This window comes from Lotus japonicus, chromosome 2 (genome assembly GCF_012489685.1).
Source record: "Lotus japonicus ecotype B-129 chromosome 2, LjGifu_v1.2".
Taxonomy (NCBI): Eukaryota; Viridiplantae; Streptophyta; class Magnoliopsida; order Fabales; family Fabaceae; genus Lotus; species Lotus japonicus.
Window position 1 is genome coordinate 27,182,988 of NC_080042.1, and position 9,954 is coordinate 27,192,941.

Sequence of the window (9,954 nt, forward strand, 5' to 3'; positions counted from 1 at the left end):
CTTCTCCCCCAAGCTCCTCAAACTCGCGGCTCCAATGGTGGGTTTTGGTGAGATATTTTGCTTTTTCGCCTATTTATAGGCGGGTGAAATCGCGAGAAAATGAAAATTTTGCGATTCCGATTTTTGCAGCACGTTCACCGAGGAATTCTAAGAGAGATTCTGGCGTCAGAATTCCCGAACTCAAAACAAATATCTATGATTTGGGAAAAACGATATCTAAAATCCCAAAGGCGGTGTAAGTTAATCTGTCCCGAAAAACTACTTTTTGCTGTGATGCTCAAACGACAAAACTTCCTTCTGAAGAAAGATTGGAAATGTCGAAACAAATCTGGCAGCGCGGATGGAAACTTTGTTAGAAGTCCCGAATAGAAAAAGTCTTCATTCATCGCTCGAAACTAGGGTTTCGAAGCAAAGAAATTAGCGTCGTCGGACTTCTGAAAAGTAAATACTATCATGCGTACAGTCCAGAGTTCCGAAATGAAACGCTGGTCGAAGGAAAAATAAAGTGAAACTTTAAATTTTCCAAGGATTCGAAATCTCACTTAAAACGTTACTCTAAAGCGAAATTAGCCTATTCCGTACACGCTCGCCTTAAGGCAGGTGTGCAGACGAATTTCCCTAACTCCGAAAGCAACTACGCCACATTCCTCAAGCAATCCCTGAACTTTCTTCTTCATTAATCTTTCTCAAATATCAAACTCCTGTCACGCTTACACTGATTCTACGCGTGAGCCGGAACTTAACTTGTTCTGAAAATCCAGGTCTTACACTGATGCCAGAACCGTGTAGATCATCATCCTTGTGATGAACACCATGAACATCAAGGAAGTGAAAATCAATTTCCCTTCCCCTGACTCCTAGCTCCATTTCTGTACCCAGAAGGCTTATAAAGCTACCCAAGAATGATTCTAATAGTTCAGAACCGAACTTATGCTGTCCTAGTGCCTTAGAATTGTCAAAATGTGCAGGTTTGAACTTTACTTAATCCAATTCGAAATTAGCTTACCTAGTGCCTAAAACTATGCTTTTCATGTCCTAAATGCTAAAATAGAGCTTAAAAATACGTCGGGGAAGGTCAGAACGAACCAGAATGGAGTTTCACGATTTTTCCGGCGAGAAGGCTCGCCGGAGAAGGTGACCGGAGCTTCGTTTTTCTCAGATTTTGAGGCATAAAATGACAGGGGCAGATGCGTCTCGTTTCCAGGAAGAGAATGGTGGTGGTTTCGTGGCGTGGGTCGATCGGAGGAGGAAGAAAAGAGCATTTACAGGTCGCTAACCCTCGCCGGAATCTGGGCAGGTTCGCCGGAGGAATTGCAGCTTCTTGTTCTTCGCGATTTCTTGACCAAAACTTCTCGAATTTTGCTCAGAATCAATCTATGATCTTTCAGAAACAGAATGGGACAGGTTTGGAGTGATTTGGATGAGAGGAAAGGGAGATTCGAAGATTTGAAGTTTGGAGCTTCAATCTTGAGCTAGAGAGGGGATGAGAGCTTCTCATTGATTCTCTCTTGCTTCTGAGCTTAAGTTTAATGTCCTAGGACCCCTGGAGCTTCAGAATTCACGAATATATAGGGCTGGAGTGATTAGGGAAGAAATCATGGTTATTTCCTTAAGCATGTTGCTTCACCAATGGAGTTACATGCAAGATCATTAGCATTAAGTGCTTGGGAATGGTGAATTCAGGTGGTGGAGAGGTGATATGCGTGGCACAAGCTTCAGAAGAGAATTTTAAATGATTTTCATGATGTATGGTCATGCACTTTGCATCATGATGCATGGATGTGGTGATGTCATCTTTTGTTGGTTTGTGAAAGTAATGATGAGGAGAATTAAATGCATGTTCAGAATTTTATGGTGAGAAAGAGGGGCTGGGCGTATGGCATAAGGCTTGGAGAAGGCTTGAATGAGTATTTTGGGGTATTAGACTACACACATGTGATACCAAGTCCCAAGAGTGTACAAATGAGGTTGGATGGTGATGTCATGGTCTTTTGGCCTTATTTGCATGTCAAAATGGTAATTAAATAGATGGTCACATGCATTGAGGAAGTTTGAATAAGACCATTTACCATGGTTGTTGAAAATGGGTGTTGAAAATGGTTGAAGATTGTTGATAGGTTGTAATGATTGTTGAAGATTGTTGAGGGTGATGAGAGAGAGGAGAAATGTTGAAAACTTTCAACATTGTTGGATTACCTGCGGTGTGCCACGTGGCGCGAGGCCAGTGGCCACCGACAGGCGCGTGCATGACACGCGCAGACAAGGCGCGTGACGCGCCTTGTCTGCAGGAGAGAGAGTGCTTTTTTTTTTGCTTTAACACGTGTCAAATTCTGACTGGCTCGCCGGATTTATTTTACCCTTATCTTTTGAACTCAATTATTTCATAAAAAAAAAATATTTTCTGAAAAGAAAAATTATACCAAAATTCATGATTTTTTTTTTCTCTATAAATAGAGACTTGGTTCGTTTGATTTGGACACAGAAAAAAAAAACCAAGTTTTTCACCATCTTATTATCTCTCTCACTATCTTATTATCTTTCAATTAGTCTTTGTTTTGAAATGGATCCCAACAATCACCATTACAACACCCAGAATTCTTCTAACTACCCAAATAACTACCAAAATCTCAACAATTATCCAGATCCAAATCATTTTCCCAACCAACGTCATCAAAATCTCAACGATTATCAAGATTCAAATCAATATTTCTACTCACGTCCTCAAAATCGCAACAATTATGAAGATCCAAATCAATTTTCCTACCCACGTCCTTAAAATCCCAACAATTATCAAGATTCAAGTCAATTTTCCTACCCACGTCCTCAAAATCCCAACAATTTTGCTTCAAATTCCAACCAGTCATCCTTTCATCCCTCTATGAGATATCCATCTCAAACACCCTCGTCTAGTGGTTATATGGCAATGGTGAATGAAAATTTTCCAAGTGTTGATGCACCTGAATTTCCCGAATTTTCAACACAAATGACTCTTGGTGGCATGACAGCTGCTAATCAATTCACTTCAAATCAAGAGGATACAACTCCTAAGAGCAAGAAAACCCACTCACCAGCATGGAGCACTGCACAAAATTTGGTGCTAATTAGTGGGTGGATTAACTGTGGAACAAGCAGTGTTGTGGGGAAAAACCAGAAAGGAGAAACATTTTGGAGAGATATTGTTGAGTACTGTAATGAGCATTGCTCATTCGATCCTCCGCGTGATGGAATTGCATGCTGAAACCGCTGGAATTATATGAACAAAATACTGGGTAAATGGATTGGCGCTTATGATGCCGCTAAGCGTCAGCAAGCAAGCGGTTGGTCGGAAAATGATGTTTTGGCAAAAGCGCGGGAATTATTCGCCTGTGGGAAGAATGTTCAATTTACTTTGATGGAAGAATAGATACAACTCCGTGATCTGCCACGTTTTTGTAGTCAAGTAGGAGGAAATAGTGGCTCAGCAAGTAGTGGATCTAAGAGATCTCACGACAGTGATGCATGTGGCTCAACCTCTATAGGATCAATTCCTCGTCCAATCGGTAGGGAGGCAGCTAAAAGAAAGAATAAAAAGAAAAGTTGAGAAGATCCCCTGGAGGAGGACAAAGGTTGGGGTTGGGATAAATACGAAAATATGAAGGAGAAAGATGTTGTACGATTGGAGAAGATAGCATCGGTGCAAGAAGAGACTAACCAATTGATGAAAACCAATTTGTATCTAAGGCTAACTTCCGAAGAGAACCTCGATGAACATAAGAAAGAGCTGTTGAAGAAGTTGTCCCAAGAGCTATTTGGGAATTAATTTCAATCGAGTATTTGTCTGTATTCGGTCAAATTTGTCAGTGGTGGCAAGTCTGTAGTGTTTGCTTTAATAACTTGTCAGGGGTGTCGAGTCTGTAGTATTTGCTTTAATAATTTGTCAGTGGTGTCAAGTATGTAGTGTTTGGCTTTAATGTATGGATTATTGTGTTTGAATATGTTCCACTCAATTCGAATCTTGTCCTTTTCCGATTATTAACACACGAAATGATAACTTATTTCGAATCCGCCAGTGGTGTCAAGTCTGTAGTGCTTGGCTTTAATGTATGGGTTATTGTGTTTGAATATGTTCCACTCAATTCGAATCTTGTCCTTTTCCGATTATTAACTCTAGTTGATAACTTATTTCGAATCCGCCAGTGGTGTCAAGTCTGTAGTGCTTGGCTTTAATGTATGGGTTATTGTGTTTGAATATGTTCCACTCAAATCGAATCTTGTCCTTTTCCGATTATTAACTATAGTTGATAACTTATTTCGAATCCGCCAGTGGTGTCAAGTCTGTAGTGCTTGGCTTTAATGTATGGGTTATTGTGTTTGAATATGTTCCACTCAATTCGAATCTTGTCCTTTTCCGATTATTAACTCTAGTTGATAACTTATTTCGAATCCGCCAGTGTCCACCATTCAATGTACTTATATATATGGATTCATAGATCCATTGATGTACCAATATCCCAAATCTCTTCCAGTCTACTTCGAATTCTTGTGAAAATCACAACAACCAATATCCCAAATATCTTCCAATTTCAAAACAAATGGATCCTTTTGAAAATCCAGTTCAAAATCCTTTTGATATGGCAACATACCTTCAAAATTCTGAACTTGAAGAAGCTTTTATACTCAACCAAGTTAGGGAGCGTCGAAACAAAATATTGGAAGATAGGGCACCTCGTAGCAGAAAATATGTCAGTAGAGATCATGCAGTGGCAAACCGAAGGCTAATTGGGGTCTACTTTGCCAATGAACCTACATATGACGATGCAATGTTTCGTCGTCGGTATCGGATGCAAAAACATGTTTTCCTTCGAATCGTTGCGGACCTTTCAAGTAGTGATAACTACTTCACCCAGTGAGTTTATGCAGCCTATGAAGAAGGAATATCACCCTTGGCAAAATGTACCACATCAATGCGAATGTTAGCATATGGTGTGGCAGCAGATGCAGTCGATGAGTACATCAAAATCGGAGATACTACAACACTGGAGTGTTTACGTAGATTATGTAAAGGAATCTTACGATTGTATGAGCACGAGTACCTTATAGCACCAACCGAAGATGACCTGCAAAAAATACTACATGTTAGTGAAATGCGGGGGTTCCCAGGCATGATCGGGAGTATTGACTGCATGCACTAGGAGTGGAATGGGAAGGTCAATTTACTAGAGGGGATAAGGGAACCACAACGGTTATTCTTGAAGCAGTTGCATCTCATGATCTATGGATCTGATATGCCTTTTTTGGATGTCCGGGAACGTTGAACGACATAAACGTTCTAGATCGGTCACCAGTGTTTGATGACGTGGAACAGGGAAAGGCTCCAAATGTGAATTTCTTTGTGAATCAACGTCCCTATAATATGGCATACTATCTAGCAGATGGTATCTACCCTTCTTATCCAACTTTCGTCAAATCGATTAGACTTCCTCAAGGTGAACCCGATAAGTTGTTTGCACAAGTTCAGGAGGGATGTCGGAAGGACATCGAACGTGCATTTGGAGTGCTTCAAGCTCGTTTTAAAATCATCCGTGAACCAACTCGTGTGTGGGACATAGCTGATTTGGGTATCATTATGAGGTCATGCATCATATTACATAATATGATTGTTGAGGATGAACGAGATTCATATGCTGAACGTTGGACCGATTTTGAGCAATCTGGGGAAGGTGGATCTAGTACACCGCAACCATACTCGACCGAGGTGTTACCCGCTTTTGCAAATCATGTGGGTGCTAGATCCGAGTTGCGTGATTCGAACGTTCATCACGAACTGCAAGCAGATCTAGTGAAACACATATGGACAAAGTTTGCAAATGCTTCGTGATGGAAGATGATTTGTATCGTACTAATTACGTTATTTGTGTGTTGTGTGCTTAGTTTGTTGTCTTGCATTTGAAGTTAAGAAAATAAAATAAATTATTGTGTGCTTAGTTTGTCGTCTTCCATTTTTAAGTTAAGGAAATAAAATAAATTATTATCTATATTAAAAGAAAAATTAATTTGTTAAGTGTTTATTGTTTAATTTAATTTAAAACAATAATTGTAATTTAATATAAATAATAAAAACAAAAATATAAAATTAAATAAAAATATGAAATAAAAAAGTGGTGGGGTAGGGTGAGTGGTGGGGTAGGGTGTTGAGAGAGAAAACCATTGGAGTGGGTAATTGTTGAGAGCTGAGTGTGTTGAATTGGAGAGAGAAGATGATGTGGAGTGTTGGGAAGAGAAAAAGTGGGGTTGAGAAGGGGTAAACAAAACATTTTTTGTTGAACCATTGCTCATGGTCTAAATATGCTATTGAAAAGTGGTGGAAGTGATGATGGGTTATCACTTAAGTAGTAACATTTTTGGCCATATGTGTTCTCCATTGGGTTATAAGGTAGAATGAGTCTATAATAGTGAATTTGGAAGGGAAAGATTCGTGCATGGGCTGCGCTTAGTGAGAAGTCAAGGTAAAAGTCTATATAGGCACTAGTTTCGACGATATAGAATTCCACTCGCTCGATCGACACCAAAATTTCCATGAGGATACCATATCGTAGTAGGGATTATTTTAAGGTCGATGAGGTAGTTGGAGAGGATATTGGATCACTTAAAATCAATTTAAGCGATTGTAAGACCCAAGATTTTAAGCTTAGAATAAGTGGAAGAGATTTCCATTTACGATTAGGCTTGATGTAATGTGAAGGGAAACCTGAACGAAAGTTTATTAAATGAAATATACTTATGAAGGAGAAAGTTCAGGAAAAGTTCAAGGATTGCATTATGATCGATAAAAGTTATAGCACGAACGTTTTACGCTTAAACCTAGGTCAGAAACCCTAGTATATAGCTAATTTTCACTTTCAGGCACGACGGAAGTTAATTCCAAAAATCTTCAGAGAAATGTTAGAACTTCTCTTTTTCCATATATCAAAATCGTTTCGAGGCGAAACTCTAGGATCTACGAACGTCCGATTCCAATCATCGGAAGTTTGCCGAAACCGGATCCCTGGTATTTCAAAACCCTAGAATTTCTCGACAATGAAGACTTTATCTATTCAGAGCATCAAATGAATATTCCACACGCGTACACCCATTTCTCTTGATGATTTCAATCTTTCTTCCGAAGGAAGTTTTCTATTCCGACATTCGGTGCAAAAAGCAACTTATCGGGTAAAATAGTTTTACACCGACTATGCATTTGTTGCCAAAAATATAAGGAGACCTCATCTTAGTTTTGGAATTCTTTCGCCAAAACATATCTTAGAATTCATGAAGAATGACGCCGGAAAAATCAGATTCGCGAAACTTTCATTTCGCCGCGAATTTCCATCTTCTACATATAGCAAGAAAGGTGAGAAAATTTACAAGAACTCCTCCATTTCTCTCCCAAACCCGCGAGCTCCATTGAAGAGGAAGGAAGAAGAGTTTTTCTTCATCTCTTGCTTGATCGTCGATTAATCAGTTGCTGCTTCAAGGCTTCGAGGTATAGTCGCTAATCCTTACCTCTGATCGCTTTTTCCATAGCTTTTCTGTAGACTTTTCTGAGCCGATAGTTTATGGGTTTTTGCAAAACTATCCTGAATCTTTCATTTCTGATTCTAAACCTCTTCTATATGTGCCCAAGATCACTTCTGCCGGATTAGATTTTCCGTTATGTCGCCGGAATTCCGCCGGAATCAATTTTAGCCTTAAATACCCATTTTTGGAGTTTTTGAGGTAAAGCTTCAACCTTTAGGCTAAAAACTATCGCCTTAGCTTAGTGTTAGTAGGATTAGTTGTCATAAACGTCGTTAGTAACGTCCCTGCAAAATTTGGTTTTTGGGATTTCAGTTTTGAAATTTCTAAGTTAAAAATCATGACCAAAATACCCCTGCGACAGTTTTTGATCCGATAATTTTTCCGAGTTCAGAATACCCTTAGTTACGGCTAATGAAAGCATAGGAACCAAGTTTGATCGAAGAAAAATCGAGCCCCACAATTGTGAAAAGTGGCCGAGCCCTATAGAGGAGGAGGGGGAAAATTCCTTTTCCGAAAACTTGTCCTTTCGCGCTAGATTATCGTACCTCGGAGTATGAACTACTTCGTGTAACCTTAGTGAGCATTGATAGCTTAGTTTCCGATAGATTTTGATAGAATTCTGTGGTTTTACTTTAAAGGTTCTTTTGAAGAATTTCCTGAAGATCAAGGAGCTCATTGTGAAGGAACGTTTGAGGAGAACGCTGGAATAACTAGAGGTAAGGGCAACTTACCTTACTAGCTAATGCTTTAGGTGTCGACGCATTCGTCTTGATTTACTGTTTATGCACTTGTTTGTGTATGATTGGGAAAATGTTTTCTGAGGCTTCGGCTGACAATGTAGATGATTCATCTACTTACTGTTTTTGAGATTGAATTATATGCTATGTGCTATGTGGGTAATCTAGGATGTGTGGTGCATGCCTTATATGCTAAGTGCTATGTGGTTATTGCTTATTATGTGGATATATGACATGTTGATTGATGGTGCTGAGTTATTTATGCTTTAGCAATGAAATCTGAGTTTCTGAATAGTGAGAATAGCGGGCAGGTCATGCCGATTTTATTTTGAGAGTTTTGAGAAAGTTCGATAGGACGAATGAGATTCGGGCCTTGTTATGGTGTTTATGGATCGAGACATTCTCTGGAGTCATTTGGGGATTTGGAGATCCCGAGAACTGATAGGATTTGCGATAAGACTAAAAGCATACTATTTTGTAAAGAAAACTCATAAGACATTAAACAACCTCTAAATCTTCAAATAATGATAATAGACTCGTTCGGGGAAGCTTGGGATGCAAATCTTAGTTTTTGGAAAACGAGAAGTGTCGTCGGATCCAAGTGTTGAGGAAGTTGAGAGGTTTTGAGTATGTTGATACTCTTGTGCTCTGGGAGCAGTTGTGTTGTTGGGCTATCTGAGAGATAAGCCGGGAAACGGGTAGTTTCCGAGCATGTTGATGCTCTTTGCTCGTTGAGCAGTGTTGACCATCGAATAGAGATGAGTCGGATGACTTGGAGATCATCATGAGATACCGTTTATGCCTTCGGGTACAGTTTATGCCTTCGGGTACAGTTTATACCTTCGGGTACCGTTTATGCCTTCGGGTACAGTTTATGCCTTCGGGTACAGTTTATACCTTCGGGTACCGTTTATGCCTTCGGGTACAGTTTATGCCTTCGGGTACAGTTTATACCTTCGGGTACAGTTTATACCTTCGGGTACCGTTTATGCCTTCGGGTACAGTTTATACCTTCGGGTACCGTTTATGCCTTCGGGTACAGTTTATACCTTCGGGTACCGTTTATGCCTTCGGGTACAGTTTATGCCTTCGGGTACAGTTTATACCTTCGGGTACAGTTTATACCTTCGGGTACAGTTTATACCTTCGGGTACAGTTTATACCTTCGGGTAATTCGGACATCGACGGGGGATATGATCGACCGTGAGGTTAGGATCGACCTGTTGATTGTCGGGCATAGCGGAGGGAAAAGTCGACCCGCAGGGTTAGGACTGATCCGGCTATGTCAAGGTTGTAAGTGACACTCCGGGGTTATGGTCGACACAATGCCAGTGTTAGGACCAACTCAAACGTGCCCAGCCTATTCTTTCTGGAACCGTCAAGAGTGACGTTGCATTGACATATCATGCACTCTAATTGTATCGTTATGTGTTTTGATGAGTTGATGTTGATAAACATCGTTATGTGTTTTGATGAGTTGATGTTGATAAACATCGTTATGTGTTTTGATGAGTAGATGTTGATAGATATCGTTATGTGCTTTGATGATGGAATTGTACTAGAGATTTGATAACATGCTATGTTTAAACCTTAGGGTAGACAATGCAGAACTTATATGTATGTAGACAACATATATATATATACCCCTTATACTTTATCTGGTGTCTTGTATTCTCTATCC